The 21965-nt window shown below is 37.3% G+C and overlaps 1 protein-coding gene across 2 annotated transcripts in view; it reads left to right on the top strand.

Annotated features, from left to right (window-relative positions):
• Positions 1-21965, top strand: part of GARRE1 (granule associated Rac and RHOG effector 1) — a 60673-nt gene that overhangs the window by 7900 nt on the left and 30808 nt on the right. The window lies entirely within an intron of this gene.

The raw sequence follows: 21965 nt of genomic DNA, 5'->3' as shown, positions 1-21965 counted from the left end.
GAAAGGTGGTACATCTGACCTGTGCTATTTTGAAATTAATCTGTTGCTTGGTTTTGTGGTTAGAAAAGATCCTGGTCTGGTTAAATGAAATCTATTGCTCTGCAGATGTTGCTGGACATGAAATCTGTTGAAAACCACTAATGATACATTTTTTGTTTTTATATAGGAATGTTACATTTTTGTGGTGATGGATTGGTATGATAGAATAAATCTGTAGATGACACACAAGATTTAGGGAAATGTTTTTTGGGAAAAGTACATTTTCTTCCTTTGAAGACACAGCAGAAAAAGTTTTTTTTTTTTCCATTTTAGTTTCTGGAACAGTTGGATTTTAGGAGATTTGATTATGATTGTCTACAGTCAGAAAAATTAATAACAGACCTTGATTTGCCTCTTAATTATCTTTCCTCTGAACATGTGTTAAAAGACTCTACCTCTTATCTCACTCTGCCTTCTCTTTCCATGTCACTGTGACCATGAGGGCTGCAGAGGTCTCTTTCAAATCATAGTTGCTGTCTTTCAAGCATAAGGAGGTGTTTTTATCACTGAATCTTTAATGCTGGTTAAGGTGGTGTTGCTCAGATGTCAGGGTTACTACTCCAAAACCTTTCAGGGTATCTTTGATTCTGGACACTTTTCTGAAGGGTATGCTTTAATCAGGCATGTTGTTGGACTGAATACTGGGTGTGTGAATTGCTGTGGCTTAGAAATACCAGAGTTCATGGTTGAATAGCTCCTCTGGCTTTAAAGGTACAATATATTGAGTTTAATTTGTTCTTAAATAGTTGCATGAAGTTTGTTGCTTGTGCAATACATTGACATGGGGGGGTTTGTGACGATTTAGTCTGTTTTTAAATTGAACTTCTCAAGTCAGTTTCTGAGGCAATATCTATAGATTAGCATGTTGCTTTTGGTCCTTCAGAATTGCCTGTCCTTACCCTCTTATTCGTTATTTTGTCTTTTAATCTGTTCTTCTCCACCCCTTGCACTTTGGGGGATTATTGATGGAAAAAGTCTGTCTAGACTCAGCCCTCTTTTGTGTTTCAACACCTTTTGCCATGTATGTGTTCCACTTGAAAGGCCTTCATGGCCCTCAACTTCGTGCATTGTGATAGATGGAGAAGACTACTGCTAATATGACTGATAAAATTTGACTTGATGTTAAGAACAAACAAACCACAACTTCTTCCTGAGACATTCACATTTTTATGGGCTTTTTCAGCTTCACAGTGCAGCCAGTGGATGCTGTTCTCTGTCTGATATAGTATGTAGTTACTGGTATTTTAAGTTGCATCCTGAAACAGGAAATAATTATATATTTCAGTCAGTGACTTTCTACTAAAAATTTGTACCTGTACTTTGTTCTTAAATCATTTTAGCACAGATGAGGCAGTTTCTTTTAAAAAATTCTTGTGTTTTTAGGGAAATAATATATTGTGTCTTCCTTGCATATGCTATTTGATATATTCTGTTCAGAAACAGCTGCTTGTCTCTGCTGTGTTGGTTGTTTTTCACTGCACTTTAAATGATATGTCAAGAGAAACAAGGGTGAGTATAGTTTATGAAATGTTCTACACTATATAATTATGCTCCTTTTCGTTTTAACTTAAGGTTTTGTAAGTGATAGAGTCCTCATAATTACAAGCGCAGATAGGAAGGTATGATGTATTTTGATGCAGTTGTTCAGTGTGCTGAGGAATAAATTATAATATGAATGCAGGGCATCTTGCATGCTATGTCTGTGCTAAATATTCTTCTCTAAAATGAATCCTAAAGTGAGAAAAGTTAAACTGGTGTAAGTTGGAGCAGTAGGCTTGGATCAAATGCTATGGAACTAGATATGTGTGAATATTGATTATAGTGCTTGATAGCACGAAAAAACCTGAGAGTGCCTCAAAGCACTGTTGACTTAGTGGACTTCTTATCCCTTATTTAGCTGTCTCTAAAGGTTTGTGTTGTGAGGGTTTTTTCTTCTTCTTTTACATCACACCATTGACTTAAAGCCAATGAACTACAGGTCTTCACTTGCCTTACACTGCCACTGGTAGATAGCATTTTGACCAAAATATGGTGTTGTGAGGGACAGCACTCCATCTGAAATAGTCCAAACCTGTTGACCTCAAAAGACCCACTTAATATATTCTGAAAAAAGCAAGGAACAGTAATTGCGGCTGTAAAATATCCCTGAGGGGCAACCATTTGACAAGTTGACTTACATATACCAATATGTGCCCTGAAGTGCAAGGTACCCTTTTCTTAGATCAGTTGATTAGGACCTTCTGTATGTTCTAGGTAAGAACCAGCATTTTAATAAGTAATACATTGAAACTGATGCTTTGTAGTTGATGTAGATGAAGGAAAGAATCATTTTTTATTTTCACTGGTGAAATTACTTTTTTCTAAAAGTGCTACTTAGGTTCTTCCATATGAAAGGTATTGCCTCAGCATGGACTGGTGGTAAGCTATAGGTTGTATGGCAGGTACTTGTGGCTTACTCGTGCTTATACTGGAATGCCTCTACCTCTGCTTTCTTTTCTTGTTTGCTTTCTTTTCTCTGTTCAAAGGTTTTGGTTTCTTGTTAAATACCTTCATATTGAAGACTGTGGTGAGAAACATAGCAAAGCAACTACTTATAGTCATAAACTCAATGAGTACTCATTGAGATTACTCAATGTAATCTTTTAGAATTAACAAAAAATTAGGTAAAAAACTTTCCATTCACTGGTGAATAACAAGCTTAAATCTGACACAAATGAGGATAAGATACTCAAATTTTTACATCACTGGTGTGTAGTAAAAACCTGTATGCCACAATATTTTTTTAATGGATTTTTTTTTTAGTAGTTATCTTATAGGAACTTACTAGTATAGATTGCTTAATGTAACATTGAAATTGTTTTTATTAGTAGTGAATAAGTACCACTTCTGACCAATAAAAATCCACTGTCTCGTCCAAAATATGGACAAAGAAATGTCTGTGTTTCAACTTCAGAGGCATAGAAATGCCAGCATAATCACCTGAAAGATATGAAAATCAGTCTGTGGAAGAATTTGCTATTCCAGATGGAGAATAATACGTTAGCTGTAGGAGGAGATAAGACTCTGTTTTACAAGTGGCTATACTTTGTAAAATTATTTGTTGATATGCATACAGCAACTCAAAAAAAGAGCAAATGCCTTACTAATAGCATCAGAGACCCCTAAAATATAGTTTAATCTCTATTTTGAATATCATCATATTGATACACTGTAAAGAAAACCATCAGTTTCATTGCCAAGCCCACAATCATCTAATTGTCCTATGCTGCTCAATCTAGTCACTCTCCTTTTCTCTCTGTGATTATTTTTTTTGGTCCTACTTTTACTGCTTTTTTCCTTCTAGACACTTCAGTTCACATTTTAAACCCTCCTGTTTTGCATGCATTACACAGTGAGGACTGGAATGTTAGCCGAAAAATGGGGAGAGGAATCTGCAGTGCTGAAAATGTGAAAGATTTCCTGTTGTTCTAAACTCAGTTTGGTATGAGTCTTAGTGTCCGTGCAGCTAAGCACTGCTTAAACTCTTCTGCTGCACAGCAATACATGAGTGACAGCTGAGGATAAAAATCTCTGGATGTATCAAATAATACTCTGATTGTGGTTAGTCCTAGTTCTGACTGTAGTACACATTGTTCCTAATAAAATAATAAATGCAGAAAGTGGTGTGGTCTGCTCCAGCTGTGTAGTGTTACTGGACACTTTGAAGGAAGATAATTTATTTCTAGAATGGAAATTTTGAGAAAGTGACTCATTGAAATTCAAATCCCTTAATAAAGGAGAACATACATCAAGTAATACACACCTAACAGGTATTGTTAGGTGTATGCAGGAATTATGTATTTTGTATTGTGGATAAAAACAAATATATAAATACCTCAGTGTGTAGTAAGGATGCATCTTTAATACTGTGCTTTTAGGCTTGCTGGAGTGAATCTAAAAGTGAGAAAAAGAAATTGAAAATAGGACCAATGTTGCTGAATTGAAAGCAAGAAATATATTTCTAGTGTTCAAAAATTGCAGGTAACTAAGGCTTGATATTATAACTTATTTTTTGCATCCTCTTTTCAAAAAAAAAATGTAGCATGCTTGTGTTTATTCATTGTAGTGTTACCTGAGAGATTTATACAGATACATATTGTAGGCTTATGCAGAATATAGAAGTTGTAATTGTGTAACAGAATAACTCTAGAAATAGAGCAAGATCCTTACAGACCCTTGGAATGAAGGAATATTAGTAGCAGTAGGAACACAGTTTTCTAAATTCTCCCCCCCCCCCCCCCCCCCCAATATAATGCTTTGGAGAACAGGAGTGGATGGAAATCCTTCCTGCAAAAGTGTGTTAGCTGTTTTGTTTGATTTTTTGCAGTAGTGATTTGCATTTTCTGCTGCCATCAGTAATTCAGGAGCAGAGTACACACAAGTTCAGGTTTTTGTCAGAGCTTGCCTAATGGGGGAAAAAATATGGAAGACTATGTATTATGTTCTCCATTTACAGATAATAAAGAGCTATAGTGGAAGTTTGAGCCTTACACCTTAGGGTCAAGCAGCAGGGCTCTTTCTAAACATTGTTTTGTGGGGGACTATTGCTGTATTTACCTTAGAGCAGATGTGAACTGTTTGCCTAAGTAATAATTTTGCTTACCTTCTCCTGAGACCTGTGGAAGGAGTTGTTTCCATAATATTGATTGTGGGGTAGTAGTGGGCATTGAGTTTTGTCCAAAATCAGTCTGGCTCAGCCATGGCTGCTGTGAGACAGTTCCGCTGGGGTTGGAAGTACTGCTTGAAAGTAGCGAATATGTGGGCATGTCTTAGATGAGATCTTGTGTTCAAACAGAAGATCCCTGCCTGTGGTTCTTGAGAGGTGTTGATTACAGCAGTGTCTGGCTTCATGTGGGAAGGTGGGTTTCATAGCAGGCTGCAGTCTCCACTGGCGGGGAAGCTGCACGTGAGCTGAATCAGATGTGTTGTGGAAGTCTGTGGCAGGTAGCAGAGAGTCAGAAGGCATACATTGTCTATTTTGGCCACTAATTTTATCTTAAATATAATTTTTACTAGATCATGTTAATATTCTTGTAGATAATGTTAATATACTTAATAGTTACCACTGAATTGTTAAATTAATTTTATAAAATTAATAACTGTATTGTTAAATACCAAACAAAACAATCAGCCATTATGGTGATCAGTGTTCATGTTTTTTAAACTCCAGTACTGACAGCAGTAGTAACAGTATTGCTGTTAGCATTGTGATGACTTCACCTGATAATGCTGGTGGTCTGTAGGTGGAAGGCATTATTTTTCAGAAATCTTTCTCTGATTTCCTTTCAGAAATTAAAAAAAAAGTCCCTACATTTTCAGTGAGCTTAAATGTTTTTTCAGATGCTCATTGAGTACTTTGAATGTTTCATATAAACTATTGAATGTTAAAAAGGTTGTTTTGACTTAATAGAATGTCTATTGCATGCTTTATCAAAAATTAAGGCACAAATTATCATGCATCTCTAGCCTGCATCAGTGATTGTACTCCAGGAGCCTTTTCCCAATAAAGGATTTTAAAATGGTGTCAAGTATGGATTTACTTTGGTACATACTTGGTTTTCATTCTTTACGAGTAATGAAGAATATTCTTACATTACTAAAACCACCTATACTGTGTTCCCACAAGTTTATGAAAGATGAGAGTGGAAACAGTTTTGAAAAAGTAAAGACCACCTTAATATTGTCCTCAGTGAGGACTTTCTAATTGCTTCTGTAACTTTCGTACTAAAAGCAGAGACTGGAGAAACCATTTTTTAACTATATTGACATTGACAAGCAATATTATATTAGCTCTTTAATTACGTATTTTGAGGCGACCACAGTAATAAAATGCGTAATGAATTTAATATTTTGAACTAGTTGGGTTGTTGGACAGTGGTGGTGTGATACTCTCTTTCCATTTGAATAACAGTATCCTTTTGAAAACATACTTGCAAATATTTTCCTAATGCTATGATAATTTTTTGTGGCTGTCATTCATTGATATGAGGATCTCAGTGAAGTTTTTTGAGATGTTTCTAGTCCTCATTTTGGGGTGGGGTGGGGTAGAGAAGCTTTCAAATGTTGACCCCTAAGACTCAATGAAGTTACGATTCAAAATATGTTTTTATAACATCATTTTTTTTTTGCCAAGGGAAAGGCAAATATCATTTGTTGGTGATGTAATTTTCTTTTTTTTTTTTTAAGTAAGGAAAGAAAGTATCGTTACTTACCCAGTAGCCACCTAGGAATGAATCTTGTGTCAGGCTACTTTTGATTGCACTGCTCCTGTTATTGTGTGAACTTCTGTTTCGTAGCATAAATTGATAAGTATGTTGATGAGATGACTCGACTTCATAATTTCTACATTTATTGTTTTCCAGTCCACTTCAAAATCCAGCTCTGCTACCTTAAAAAGTTCCCACACTTGTTTTTCTCTAGTCTGATTGATGTTCACTTACCTGCTTTTATTCTTAATTGCTAGATGCTGTCCTCCCACTTGCACTATTCAATTTCTGTGGAACTACCAATAAATTCAAACGATGCCCTGCTGAGAATAGGATGGAAGCCAAAGGAGCAGGAGAGAGAAAGTAGACAAACTAATGGTATTTACTAGAACTGCCTGTGCAGACTAATGTGAAACAAACTGTATTTATTTTAAAACATTGATAAGAGATATATATATAAATCTAACAAAACATGTCATAACACTTCATGTCTTAGTTCAAGGATTATTCCTTCTTTCCTAATTTTGCTTGTGTGGTCAAGTTGTCCCATAATTATGATTATGTCTGAAATAAAATACAGAAGGTAATTTTGTGAAGTACCAGGGGCAGTTTCTTTGCTGGCAACATCCTAGGCTGACTAATTTTCTGATTAATCAACAGAAAGTCATATCAGTATAGTTGGCCTTGTTTTGAAAGGCTAGCTACTAGCTCGGTATAAGCATTATAAATATTTTGGTATGTGGGTACATTGGAATTCACTTTTTTTACCTTTCACTGTGTGTAAGTGAAGGTATTCACTAATGCACAGTGGCAAAATTGGTTTCTCTCTTCAGGGTAAACACATAGCCAGCTGAAGAGAGGCAGATGTTCCCTCCACGCTCTGTGGGGATGTGTTTTCTGGGACTGAAATAGCTTATTTTGGGGTAGGCAGAAGAGTGTTAGCATGTGGCTGATGAAAACACAGACATGTTGTAAGTCTCTGCAGCCCTGAGAGGGCATGGCTGTGTCAGACTGCAAACTCCAGACTTGGGACTGGAAACTTTTTGTTTTTCAGCACTTTGGAGACAGAAAAATATTTTTTTGTTCTTCAGGGAGCTGTTCTGTATCAAAGTGCTTTTGTGGGAGAATTTGTGCATGGAGGAACATTTTGCTCTAGCAACTGCACAAATCTGATGTAATTGATAAAAATACGGAAGAGGGTTATGGATAGTACTAATTAATTAAAAGTGTAAATTTTGACCACTGCCATTGTGGCCTGGATGGACATCTGATCCAGTATGCCATTTTTATTTTAATTTGTTCTGCGTAAGAAATGTTACAGAATTGATCAGAAACAAATGACGTATTTTGTTACAAAAAAACCCCAACCAACTTTAAGCAAAGTCCTTCTCATGAGTAGATGGTGTCAGGTGAGAAGACTTGCTTCGTACTAAAACCCTGTAATTTGTAAGACTAGCTTAATGTCCACAGATACTCTCCAAGTATCAGTAATTGATGGGAGTTAATGCTTTGCTTTGCAAACTGCCCCGAAGTGCAGATCTATTGTATTTTAAGGTCTTTATCTAATGCTTCTAACAAATAAAGTTGTTTCATTGCAGCTGAGTACTGACAGTAGTATTGAAAACTTCTCTTTCAGAGAAGGCTTTTAAACCTATATTGCGTAAATAGTATGTTTCTAATGCCCTTAAAAGTAATGTAAAATTGTCCTCAACAAGAAACGTATGGTTATAAATTCTGACATAGTCTGTGTGCTGTCCTCACTATAGGAAGCAGAGCCTGCAACATGGAGGATATTTAATTAAAAAAATTGGGATAAGGGTCGTGAATTGTATGCTAGAAATAGAAAATAAGATTAGAGGTTATGTTTCAGGCATGGAGCTGTCTCGAGGGGGGGGGAAGGAAAACAAGGTTACTTCAAGGTTTGGAGCTTGGTTGGGGGATGGGGAGAAGGGAGGAAATCCAACAGTGGCTAAAAATGGTGCCTGGGGGGTTTTGCAGTAATATATATAGTAGAAATTGCCAGGCATTACCTTGATGCTTAGTGTTGGGTATTACAGCTTTCTCTTTACTGTTGCTTGCTGGTGCCAGATTAGTCATGGGCAGTGCTTGCTACCAGTGGGGTGGTCCTGGCTGTCAGCACGCCCTCTGCACATACAGTCCAGGTGGCAAAAAGGTAGCTTTTTCTAAAATCTCATACTTAGGAAATATATTTGAAAGGGGTCTGGCCAGATCTGTAATAGATGCATCAGCTGGTATTGAAACATTGTTTAAATGTATTTGGCTCTCTGCAGTGTCTTATGGCTGGCAGAGCTTTACTATGTCGCAATTTCTGCAACAGAAAGCCCTTTGTCAACATAAGTTACTGGGAAGAAGTGTCAGCATGGCTTAAATCACCTAAATGTCATTTAACGTAAGCCGAGTCTTTCACATTGATAATTTTTAAGTATAACTGATGCATCAGCAGATACAACTTAAATTTTAAATGCTTCTTTCCAGTCTTAATTTGTGAACAAAATTCAGCTCTGTTAATAAATATTGAGAGATATCATTGGATGTACTTAATTATGAAGTTAGGACCTTCCACAGATGCATGTGTGTGATATCTTGGGCTGCTGGTTCTAGGCTCTTCGGGGGGAGCACACGTGTGAGTTTTCAGAAAGATCTAAAAGTTTAACCTTAAGTCTTCAGGTTTACTTGTGGATGTGTGATTTCTACTGAATAGATCAATCACATCATATTAATTTGCTTTATGGATTAAAATATGACATTTGCTTCTCTTTCCAGATGTATTATACCAACATGAATATCCCACTCTATCTTCTGCTGGAAAAAAAAATTCCTTGTACAACTCAGTGCAGAAATGATGGCACATAACCTGGTGACAAATCATGCCCATGATTGAGGGCTCAGTTGTTTATATAAAACTATCAGTATTCCTACTTTCAGGACATGGTAAAATGGTCTGACTGTACTCTGCATGTTGTAAATTAGGATTGAGAATTATTTAACAATTGATAATTTTATTGGGAAATATTTGGAGAGTTCTTTGGGGAGTAATTTTTAACCTAAGAACAATGCATTTCTTAAAGGTAAAATCACATCAGTATTTATCTGAACATCAGTTTGACTGTTGTATGCCTTTCCATGCCATATACTTAATGTAGTAGCTTAAAGCCGGCAGCTAAAAAAGCTATGCATGCTGCTGAGACGTGCCGGCAGAATTCCATGTATGCATTTGTTAGCAAGTAGCTCTTGTGTGAAGTTATTTATATTCCTTGGTAGCATCTACACTCGATATAAAAAATTATATTTATTTTCCAAATGTGTAAATCTATTCATATTGAAAGAAATTAAATTTCATTATTAAGAGTGTTAACTCTGTTTCTAAAGAAGCAGGAAAACAGTAGACTGTTAAAATACTACTCTTTCGCTTTTCTTAGTAAAAGGAAAATAACTTTATTCAAGCTAGCCTTCCTAGGAAGAACATAAAATGCAAAACCCAGGTAGCTAATTGCTTTTAAACCTGGAAATCTCTTACAGCTGTGTCAGTGTAAGGAGTGGATGGAGAAGACCTAGGATTGCTCGAGCATTCCTTAGCCTTCAGTCTGCAGCTCTGATTTTAAGTTGACCTGTGGCCTGTTTTGGCATTTAGATTGTGTGGATAAAAGGCAACAAATTATTCTGTGAACTGAAATAGAAAGCAGGATTACTGAAGCAGCTAATAGAAGGCTGGAGTCTCAAAGATAAAAGCTGTTGCCATTGTGTTGAAGGTGTGGTGATACTTGCTGGAACATGGGGGCTTGCTGAAGAAGAGTAAAAGGAGAATCCTTTTGTCTCCAATGCTTAACTTGTGTTTGAACCAGTTGTTAATGGCATTTGCAGAAGATTGAGCAACTCGGGGAAGGATCGTTTTAGTTGTCTGCAGTGTAAAACAGCCAGAACAACTAGATAAGTGCTAAGCTTTGGGTGTTCTTGAAGGGGGAAAGGTTATAGTTGGCAACATTTGGCTATATTTTTCCCTTTTGATTCGTATTAGAGATTTATAAACTGGAAGGGTGCTACATTTGATGCTATAACTAATCATGCTTTGACCCCAACTATGCAGGATGAGTTAGTGCTATTTTTAAAATCTTATCTATATTTAATTAAGACTGATAAATTCTGGTCTTAATGAGGAGGGGAATGCTGTGCCAAAGACACACAAGGAGCTTTTTCTTGATTAGAAAAAATAAGGAAAGGTTATGAAGTATGCATGCTACTGTTCCTACTTTCTTAATCTTTATGATCTTAAGTTACTTGTCACCACTATTCCATCATCAGCTACGGAGATCAGTTCTAAATCATCTCATATATTAAAAACCATAGATTTGTTAGTAAGAAAGCATTTTGACAGTTGCGAAAGTCTCTTGTTACAAAGATCTAGTTCAAGAATGATTTTTAGAATTAAGGTTAAAACTAACTACTACTATTTATTAAATCGCTATTTACAGTAGTATTATACAATGCTTTTGAAGTATTATGTACACGCTAATATTTGGTTTTGTAATAGGAGGGAGACTGTTATTCACACTGGATTGCTCTGGTTTATTCATATCCTGCAACAGTGAATCAGATATTGCTGTCTATATACAGACCACATTGCCAGCCAACTTTGGGCCCAAACATGGTAAACATAATTATGTTAATTTGCTGTAAAAAATACATTCTCCTTAGCTTAACATTTTCATGATTACAGTTTTCTGATAATTCCATAATTTTCAACATGAGAGGGATATGAAAGGCCTAATCATCATGTCCCTCTCTTCAGTATAGAATATAGTTTGTTTTCCTGGGCAAAACTCCAGCTGTTCAGTGATGAATGTACTGCTACTCAAATACAGTAAGCCCATAAACTGTTTGGAAAGTCTGCTCTCAGAATGCAGGAGTTGTGGTACAGAGACACGAATCTGTATTAGCTAGACAACAAAGCTTGTGGCTGCAACTGTCATAAGACAGTAAGTGTATGTGGTGATGTCAGTTTCTCTGATATATACTCCTGTTTCCTATTTTTGGAAATTAAATTAATATAATTTCAGAATACTTAATACTTTTCAAGTAGGAGACTTTCAGTGAATGAGTTGGGGGAGAAGGCAAACATTAAGATAAAACTTCTACCATGTACTGAGGAGAATAAATATTAGTAAATATTGGATTAGGTTTAAATTTTGATCACAAAGAAATGGTATGGTAATATACTTACAAGTATGAAAAGTTACTAGTTTACACATCGAAATACCATGCTAATAGTAGCCACTTGATTTATGTGAGTTACTTAGGATTAGTATATTTAATGCAACTAAGAAAACACATTTGCAGGGTTTTTTCTTTTTTTTTGTTGTAGTCTAGTATCAAGAGAATGTTGTAGACGTATTCTGTGGCAAGTGTTGAGAATTGAGAAGCAACATAGTAATTTGGGAAAGGAAAGATTGTTGGTGTTGAGTTACTCCAAATGTTTTGAAAGCTTTCATCATCCTTGCTGCAAACAGGCAAAGAAAACAAAAATCTCAAAGGCTTTACGGGATTTTCTGTACATAATCTGTTTTATGTTTCTAGTACTCATAACTTCCTCTTCACAGAAGAGCTTTAAATGTGTAGGTGATCTGTAATTTTCACTGCTTTGAAATACTACTTTTGTCTAACAGTACTAAAATAATTAAAATGTGTACTGAAGCTACTCGGAGTTTGGGTTTTCTTTTTAAGGTTGCATAGCATCACAAACTCAGTTAAAACAGTCTAGAAATTTGGTTTAGGGATATTTATTTCAGTGGAAAAATTCAAATGTGTATATGCTAATAAGTGCAAGTACTGTGGTATTTATGAAATGTAGTATCTACGTTTGCAAGAGCCACAAAATGGCTGGAAGCCTTGTCTAAAAGTTAACAGCTGATTTACTGATGAGGAAATACTTCTGTTTCCAGAGCAGTTGTAAATACTATGTCACTGTGATATACTGCGTTCAATGATCGCTAAGTTGGAGTGAGTAAGAAGGTAAAAGTGACCACGCTGATCTTCTTTATTCCATGGAGGTTATAAATGGATACCTCAGGAAAGGCAAGAACAGGGCTAATTTGTGGGCTACACTCATTTAAAACTCTGTCTTCAATGATTTGCTGTGTATAGGGTTTCCTGAGCCTGTGGTTACTCTATTTAGTAAGCCAAGTGAGCCCCTCTGGAAGAAAGAGCGATAGGGAGGCTAGAACTGCAGGCTAAATTTGAAGTGTAGGTAAACCATGGATTTATGTAGTGGCATAATGTTTCTGACTTTCCCGTTGCTGCCTCTCCCTTCCAAATTCATTCACTAATAATTTGTAACATAAGATTTACTCTTCTGACTCTACCATTCAGCATTAGGCTGACATTTTAGCAAATGCAGCCCGTTGTAACACTGAGATCATCTTCCTAAGTGGTAGTGATCAGGCCAGAGCCCATAATTTTGTATGTGAGGCTAGGATTGTTTTTCTCATGTATGAGTTGATAAATTTGTCCATAATAAATCTAGTCTGTTATTTTAGTTCCTCAGTCCTGTAAAGTTATGCCATTCTTTGTGTGTGTATATACCTATATGTATAGTAGTGCATGTAGTACATAATGCCTAAACGCTGTACTATTTGACTTGGGTTTTTACTCCCACCTGCCTTTCCAAATCTTGTTTAAGGTATGATTTGTTTGGGGCAATGAAAAGTTCCTCAGAAGAACCTGACTCCTGAAAGAAGATGTATTGAAGGTAGCATTTATAGAATGTCTTTCGATTATTTCTCTAAGTACTTTGCCAAAGGGTGGGAATTATTCCCATTTTTCTAGGTGCAGAAGCTTTTTATGCAGTATTTGGGTCCATGGACAAATAATTTTAGGCCAGTAGGAATAAAGCTTTACACAGAGCCCTCTGCTTGATTTCTTGATGTAAACTGACTCAACAGTAACTAAGCTCTTCAAGGTGATTTCCTAAACCTCTTTAACAAATTTTAGTAGAAACTTTTAGCATGCATTTTACAATGTGTATTAAAAACCTCTCTTCCCAGTGAATGATACTCTAAAAATACATATGGCATTTGCTTATGCTGGAAAGCTGCAGTTCATGATTTAACATGGTATATAACAAGGTACTTGAGTATGTGAGAGAGACTACTAACTTTACTGGAACTAATCCTATGCTTAAGTCCCTTGCTGAAGTGAGCCCAAAGATTAAACTGCTTCCAGGTTTAAGATGTCTACTATGAGATTATAGGATTGTAGGGATTTTTGGTGGTTTTTTTGTTATTCTTTGTTGTATCATATTCCCTCCCACATGAATGGTGGTCTTCTGCAGAAACATGGGAAATCGTAATGTTTGTAGTTATCATTACAGAACTGAGAAACAATTCTATTTTGTTTTCTTAATGCTTGTTTTCCCTGTTAAGTTTTAACAAGGAAATACAGTAAGCACAATGAGTCTAGATTAATATTTAGAAGTGAAACTGTAATCAGGAGTGACAGGGTGAAGAGGAATAGTCTAACATAGGTGGCTTCTGCCGTAGCTTAGAAAGACTTTAAGTGCAGATAGGATGTGCTGGGTGGGTTTGCAAGGGAAGACTTGGCAGGGGGAGGGTGGGAGGGAATTACCTCAATGTCCATAACTTGGCCACGATACACAAACACGACCAAGTAATATTCTTATTCTAGATATGCTTTAATTGAATAGTACTCTGGTTCAGCCTTTTCTTCCTGCCTTTCCTTCAGCAAGAAGTGAAATATGTGGCTGAAAAAGGCCTTTTATAGGAATAATATTAATTAATTCTCAAGACTTTCTAGGTATTGTCAGCTCTCCATCCCTTCCTTGAAACCATGGCCTTCAATTCTTCACTTTGTTGTGAAGAAAAGTGTATTTTTTTCTCATGGCTGGTTGCAAGCAGCAGGCTTTCAGTGTGAGCAGGCATCTCTTACCAAGCAGTCCTGCAGGTACTGGCCAGAACCAAAGAATTCTGTAGGTGATCTATTCTGGAAGGCAGAGCTGTGCCTTTTCTACAGAAAGTTTGTGCTGTCCATGCTTGCTCTTGCTGTGGTCCCATGAGCCTTTGCTTCATCTTAGCACATTACACAGCTCTGAGAGAGCAGGAGAGAGTGTGCTTGTGGCTGATGTTAAGTGCACCCTTTTGGGAGATGAGAGATGGAGTATTGAGTCTGCTCTGCTGACAGCCACATTGCATGGGAATTTCTCATGCTGTGTGCAACTGCTTTGTTAGGCTACTGTATCAAAAGAAGAGACATGATTTTATTTTCCTTCTCTTCTGCACCCACAGTTCCCTTTCAAAAGGGAACTGGTCCTGCTTTCAAAATAGGTAACGTAAGTACCTATTGCCAAGAGAGGATTGAAACAGTGATCCTGATCTGACACAGGCATCTATTTTTGACGTTCAGAGAGGCACCCAAGTCCGAAAGAAGGTCTGGTTTAACACATTCCTTTCATCAGCTTTTTCTTTTGCTTTCATACCTTATTGCTGAGACTTCAGTTTGTGCTATTCGGTGTGTTACACGTTTTACTTCAAACAAAATGTAAGAAGCCTCTTGACACACTGGAGGCTCTGCCCTGGAACAGTCCAGCTCAGTATACTGACAACTCTGAATCTGATTCAGAAATACCTACCTTCGCTGTGTATTTTATAGGGAGTGTAATTACACAGTTCAGGGCTGTGGATTTGTTTCTGGAGGCTTAAGGGTTGGAAGCAAGGTGGTATAGTGCTGGGCAGCCAAGACACTCAGTCTTTGCCTAGCTCAAAAAATTTGTTGTTTTTCAGCCTTTTCCAGTTCTCTGTTTCCGAGTGGTTTTCATGAGTCTTTGGTGATTTGATTTTTTTTCTGGGGGGAAGGGATGGGTATTTTTACCTTTGCTTGCCATTTAGGGCATCTAGTATAGATGTGCCTCTAGAGGATTTTTCAGTATAAGTGTGAAAGATGTAAATCAGCACAAATAAGTTAGTAGCTTTCTTTTAAGGAGAGTCATTTTGAAGGGGAAAATAGCTCTAGACAAAGACATAATAAATTAGTTCAGACTGTCTGTAGAAGGTAAATATTTCATCAGTTAAAACTGGTCTTTGAGTTAATAAAACCAAGTTGCTGGAGCCTTCCACTTAAGTTTAACAGATCTCCAAGCTTCTGTTTGTAGTTGCTTCACTAGTAAATGAGATCAATTTCTGTGTTAATAAGTTGGTCTGTTTAGATTTGTATACATTTAAACAGGATGCTCCAGTTGATTCTAGTTAAACTATGGAAACTTCATAGTCCCTGTGGAGTATGGTCCCCAACTGGTGGGAGGGAAGACACTGAATTGGTTTTGACACTGTGGCAGTTGACACCAGTCCAACCCTGGAGTAGTCAGGAGGGCTGGCTAGGGCATCTAGTGACCTGGTATTAGGAAGGGGAGACCCTGGAAGGGTGATACTTCCAACAAGCACTTCATGGGTTCACTGAGGGTTGGCTTGCCTACTTTTTTTTTTGTTTTGGTTCTCCAACTGTTCTGGGCAAGCAGCCAAAAAGGAATCCCAATAAGCAATTCATGAGCTAACAAGAGCTAAAATGATATTGGTATAATAGGCTATTTCTGTCTCTTTCCCTTTCTCCCCCTCTCCTCCTCTAAGAGGAGATTTCACAATTTGGATGGGGGGGAAGCCATATGGGAGGTGCCCGGGTCTTCAAGTGCTGCAGCCCACCCTGTTAGAAAGGCTATCGGCCTTGAAAAGTGAGGTTAGTTTTCCTTTCTGGCTTTGTAGCCTAAGTGTGGGCACCTGACCAAAAGCAATCGGGATTTGGTGACGTGTGTTGCCTACCAATAGGCTGAGCTACCAGGATGTGCGTGTCCTCCCTGCTGGTGCTCACGGGCTGCTGGGGCTTTTGTCATGTGCCTGCATCCTGACAGCTGCATGGAGCAAGTCCTGAGAAGCTGTAAGCCTTGATTGCATTGGTGGTGAAGATGATACTTGTCAACCCCTATAAAAGCATTTGCATGCTTTAAGTATTTATGATGTGTTGGTATGAAATTACAGGTGCAAAATAACTTAGTTGATGTCAGAGATTAATGCATATTTTCTGCCAGTCAGCATTACTTGGAGATGGCTGTTCTTGTTGACTGAAAAGTTCAATTTTCAAAATATAGTTTCAGCTCTGTATTATTCTGAGAAGTTTTATGTCCAAGACTGTTTAAAAATAAAAACAAATTTTAAAAGCCCCCACATTTAATTCTATGCATTTCCTTTTATGCATGGATTGAATATATTATGCAGTTGTCATTCTTACGACAATTTTCATATTAATAGATGTGTATTAATTGAGAGTGGTGGAGATGTTGAAGTCAATTTAATTTCTCAGGTTATGAAATATGTTATTGAAATTCTAATAGTCTTTATATTGAGTCTTTGGTATGTGGGTTCCAGTTTCTAGTATTTTTGAATGGATATGTTAAACACATTCTGTAGCTGTAGATGTAATCCATCTTTAGTTTGGGATAGTGTAAAATGAATCAACTCCCATTTAAAAATCTGTAGAATACTATGTTGATGTCTGTCTTAAAATCCCCCACCAAAACCAGTTAGGACTACTTGACTTTTTCTTAACCTGTTTATTTACAAGGATCCTGAAAACTTTGTTTGGAGGAAAGAGTTTCCACCATTTGTCTTAGTACACTTGTATTCTTACCTACAATTAGTAGCCTATCTAAAAGGAGAAGCAAGAAATAACCTCTTACACTGCACACAGCCTGTGGCTCTTCCCTCCAGGGAAGTTTTGGTATGGTTCATTTGTGCCTTGAGCATGCTGGTACAGTCTACAAGGCGTCTACCTGGGATTAACTTTCCATTTCTTCTGTTGAAGTACTGTGTCTGTGCTTCTGTGTAGACTACTAGTTTGAAACCTTTTTGTAGTTGGGCCTCTCAGTGCCTTCTCCAGAATCCCTTGCTGTTGTCTCTTCCATCCTTCCTATCGTCTGCTCGCCTTCACCCTTGCCAGCATGGTGCTCAAGTTGAGCAAAGTGGCAGAGGTTGTCCTGTGATATGCTGCATGCTTGGCTTTGGGTCTGAGCCAGATATTGTTCCCAGCTGCAGATCCCAGCTTTAGGCCACCGAGTTTCCTTGGCCAGGATCTTTGTAGTTGTGTTGTGAGGTGCTGATCCACAAATTGATGTTGCTTGGGCCTTGGCTGGTAACTTTTTTAGTTCTGAGCTAGCTAGTGGTGGGAACAGTGGAAGTGTGGTATTCAGCAAATAGTGTACGCACTTCCCTTGCAGTTCTGCTCCCAGTTTGCCATTCAGATGACAAAGACCATTTGGGATTTTTTTAGTTTTTTCAGGTATCCATGTTTGGACTTTGGGTGGCCTGGCCAGGTGATGGATCTGATGTACACATTGGTGACAGCAGAATTTGAAGGTGGAATTATGCCTTTCGTAGTGGAGTAACTTTTGGATTTGCACAAGACTTGTGTAACTAAATGTGAGAGGGAATTGGTGTTTTCTCAACAGGAGGCCCTTGGCTCTAGCAGCTTGCTGACCTTTTGGCCTTGCAGTAGGCTTTGTTTGTTCAGGCTTTTCCCTAGTAAGCAATCTGACTGTTCTGGGCTTTTTCTTTTGGAGTTACTTTTTTTGAATATTGAGTTTTAGTTGCTTTCATGTTTGATTGTTTTACATGAATGGTGCTTGTGATGTTAAGTTTATCCTGAGATTTGGAATCTCTCTCATAAAATTAAAACCAACTTACAGTATCTGGAAGTGTTACTTTCAAAAAAATTTAGCTCAGGTATTTTGGATCGTCTTACTCATGTTACATTGCACATTCACTGAAGGGACAACAGAGTTCATAAAGAACACCTTTGCAAGCAGTCTTTAAAGAATGAAATTTTTTTAAAAAATAATTTTTAACCAGTGTGGCCTGCAAGGCATTCATGTAGATGGTAAATGAAGTTGGCTGAAAGGAAGTTGACAATACGGGTAATTGTGTAACTAAACTGACTAGTGATAGACTTGTGCATTTTACTCACTACTTCCTCTGCTGAATTTCCTGTGTTGATTCAGGGAAAAAAGTTGCCTCCTTTTCTAGCACAGTAATCCCAAATGGGACGGATGGGGAGTTAGACCCCTTGTTGCTGGTCCAAAACAGAAACTTCGAGGTGCCAAATTCCGTTTGTCTGAAAGTCTTCCCTGTTAATTTCTCTTGCAATCAATGACATTGGAGAAAATACTTTTGATTTTTCTGGGAAGTACCTAAGCAAAAAATTTTGGATGTTACATTTAAAAAAAGAATAGTGAACTCAGTTTGCATATGCACTCATTTTCATGCAATTTCTGTTTCCTCTATGCAAATGTGGCCATTTTTAGAGCAACTCCTGCAGATGTCTGCTTGGTTCTTTGTGGAAGTTCAGACAGTTCAAACTAGTAGCAGTTCCTTAACGATAGCATTAACTCCTTAAAGCAAGAACATAAACAATGTGGTGAGCTTTTTCAGTAGCATTTTACAGCTTTCAGCACGATAGTGTTCAGTGTGGAGTTTTAATATTATGTATTCAATTTATAATGTTTAATAGTATATTAACACTGTTTTGGTCTTGATTACATAAAGGAAGGAATAAAATTATTTGTGGCATGCTAACTTCTGATACTTTCTACATTTGATTTCTGTGAATATTTCAGTTTTCTGCAAAATGAAGTACAAGCTTAAGGTTTATATTTTGGACTGCTAATATGCTGTTCCTGTATCACTAGAATGAAATATGCCAAGGGTTAGATTGACATAAAGTTCATATAGTTACAATATGGAGCCCCCACTTCCAGTCCGTGTACCAAGAGCAGTAGGGGAACCGTAGCATTGGGGAAGGGAGGGGAGAGCGTGGGAACATTCTCTGCTTCACTTTTTCAGGAAAAGATTCAAAAGGAAGAATGTTTATTTTGTACATAGCATGTTGGAGATCTCATTACAGAAAGTATAAGACATGTAGTGTTATGCACACGCCTAGTGTTGAGCACTGTAGCTTTCCTCTCTCTAAATAAATGTGTTTAGATGTCGAAGATATAAGCTGTCCTCTTTTAAGCTTTTCTGTTGATTTTATTACAAGGGAATATTGAAGAATTGAATAAATACCTGCAGGTTTGACCATGAAATTTTCTAGAAGTAAAACAATGATATATGATGTTTGTTCATAGCTGTAGAAAATATGAAAACACCACTTTTTCTATTAATTGCATTTATGTTCTTTTAGGATGTAGCAGTTTTATGTATTGGCTAAGTATCAGACCATTTCAAATGATCAGTTCAGTGTCTTAGTTTGATCCTGAAAGCTCAGCGTGTAGTCAGAACCACCAAATTGTAGTGCATCTCTAATGCTTGTCTAATTCAGTGCTGTATAGCTTGAAAACCCCTTCTTAGCTTTTTCTACTTTTGGCGCTAATTAACATTTAGATGTTTCATGATCACTTCTTAAGTTCCTCTGCAATGTGAAATTCATGTCTACTGAGGGAAAATAATCACCAATTTACTTATAATGCATATAAATTTAACCAACTCTTTTGTTCCATTTACATTTATATGCAGTCAAGAAAACCAGTTTAATCGTGCTTTCCACTGTAAGGCACCATAGCTTGTAAAGCAAGGAGAAAAATGTTTTCAGCTATGTATATATCAAGACGTCCTACAAAATTCCTTTTTTAATAGGTCTATTGCATTTTGATACATTCAGTATGAATATCGAGAGAAGTACAAAGTAGTTAGGAAAGAAAGTAATCAGCTTAGAGTACTTTCATAAGGGATGCTGAAATGTGTATGAGAATTTCTGCTGTGTTTTATCTCTTTATCATGTTTTAAAAAGTGGGAATACAAAAGAATATTTACTCTAGACCTCAGAAGCAGAACCATCTGCAGCAATGAGTTCCTGAAAAACTTGTGCGTCTGTTGTTTTAGTGGGTGTGAGACTATCTGGCTCTATATGTTGTTTTGTCCTGCTATGTCTTGCCTACTTCTTTATCTGTGGGATTTTTGTATCATATGTATGTGTCAAAACACATTATGTGAATGAATTGCTATCTTGTTTCTTCAGATAGGTGGATATAAGAAATTTGGACCGTAGATAAAAATCTTTATTCCCCAGTCATCCTGACAGTACAGGTTTTATATCTCAGCTGTAATAGCTAAAGGAACATTTTCTTGTTGAATTAAAGGGCTCCTTCCTGTTAGATCTGGATTATTCTTTCAAGTGTTCAGTGGAAAAAAACCTATTATTAATTACTGTATATTAGCCTTGTATGTTGCAATTGCTGCAACAGGGAGAAGAGTGTCCTTATTTGATCAAATCAAGTTACATGCATGCATAGGAGAGGGAGAGAGTGGCCTGAAGGGTGACTAATAGCCAGGACTAGATAAACTGATTGAACAAATTTTATTACTCTACATTATACTTCCCTTCTGATAATGTCCTGACACTGTTAATCAGTGCCTTTTGCAGTCTCAAGAAATAGAACGTTTTTCTTTGCAAGTGAGGAACACTGTAGAAAGTTACCTGTTCAGGACACTAGCACGGGCTTTCCCATCCTAGCATAGCTGGTGGGGGAGGAGGTCTTTAGGCCAATGCAGTTCTTGCCCTGGCAAGGAAGTAAGGAAGACGATTGAGTTGGGATTAATTAACAAGCTATAAATTCATAGTGCATAACACCTTAACACCTCCCCCATCACACATGTGTGCATAAATATACATGGGTGTGCATGTTTTTGTATAAAATGTGCATATAAATATATGTAAATGATCTCCTAGGGTAACTGTGACCATTGTATGGATACATGACTCCAACCTGTAAACATGATGATGAGATGCCAAGCCCTGGCCAGTTAAGAGCTGTGTTTGGCTAAGGCTAAGGGATAAATAATCTTCATGCCCTTTTCCCAAAGTTCCAGTTCCTCCAGCCTGGCCTTGAACGTCTTCTCCTGCAGACTGACCCTTTCTTACTGCTCGGGCCCTGTTCCCCTTTCTACCAACGCCTTCAAGAAAGCGCTCTTGGCTCTCCAGCTGCACCAGACTTTGCTAGTAGGAGCAAGGCGGTACTAGAAGCTATATTTCCTCCCTACTTTCATGTCTGGCAAGAGTGTTATTTAGGCCAGTCTGTTAGGCAATTCTGCATTATATAATACTTTGCATATGATAGATGCTGTCCGTCATCTGAAATGGAACGTGTATGTTGTATTTTTCAGCTAATCTCAGTTAGGATATAGATAGATTTATCTGCTGTTGTACTGGAAAAAAAATTAAGGACCTGTATCTGTTGATTTAGTAAATTATTAAAACAAATGGGAGTCTCAAATTTCTGCAATAAATTATGGTGTGTGTGAAAAAAGGCTTCATTTATGTTATTCTTAAATAGTTTTAAAAGGCTGAGGTTAGAAAATGTGATTAACTCCCCCTGAGCTCTGCATTAATAGCCTTCCACTGTTCTTAACTGTAAAAGGGCTGCACTGGGGATTAACTATAGTCCTATGTTTGAAAGTCTAGGATGGGAGAATTAATAAGAAAATATTCAGCAGTGTAGAGTTTAATAACAGGATGACACCAACTTGTAACTGCCTTCTAAACTGTCAGTGCAACTCTCCCTTCCTTTTGATCTTGTGTATTTTTGACAACGTATGCCTAGAGAAGTATGCCAGG

Source organism: Phalacrocorax carbo, chromosome 8 (genome assembly GCF_963921805.1).
Source record: "Phalacrocorax carbo chromosome 8, bPhaCar2.1, whole genome shotgun sequence".
NCBI classification, from domain to species: Eukaryota; Metazoa; Chordata; class Aves; order Suliformes; family Phalacrocoracidae; genus Phalacrocorax; species Phalacrocorax carbo.
The sequence above is the reverse complement of the archived record's forward strand: the minus strand, read 5'-3'. Positions and strand labels throughout refer to the sequence as shown.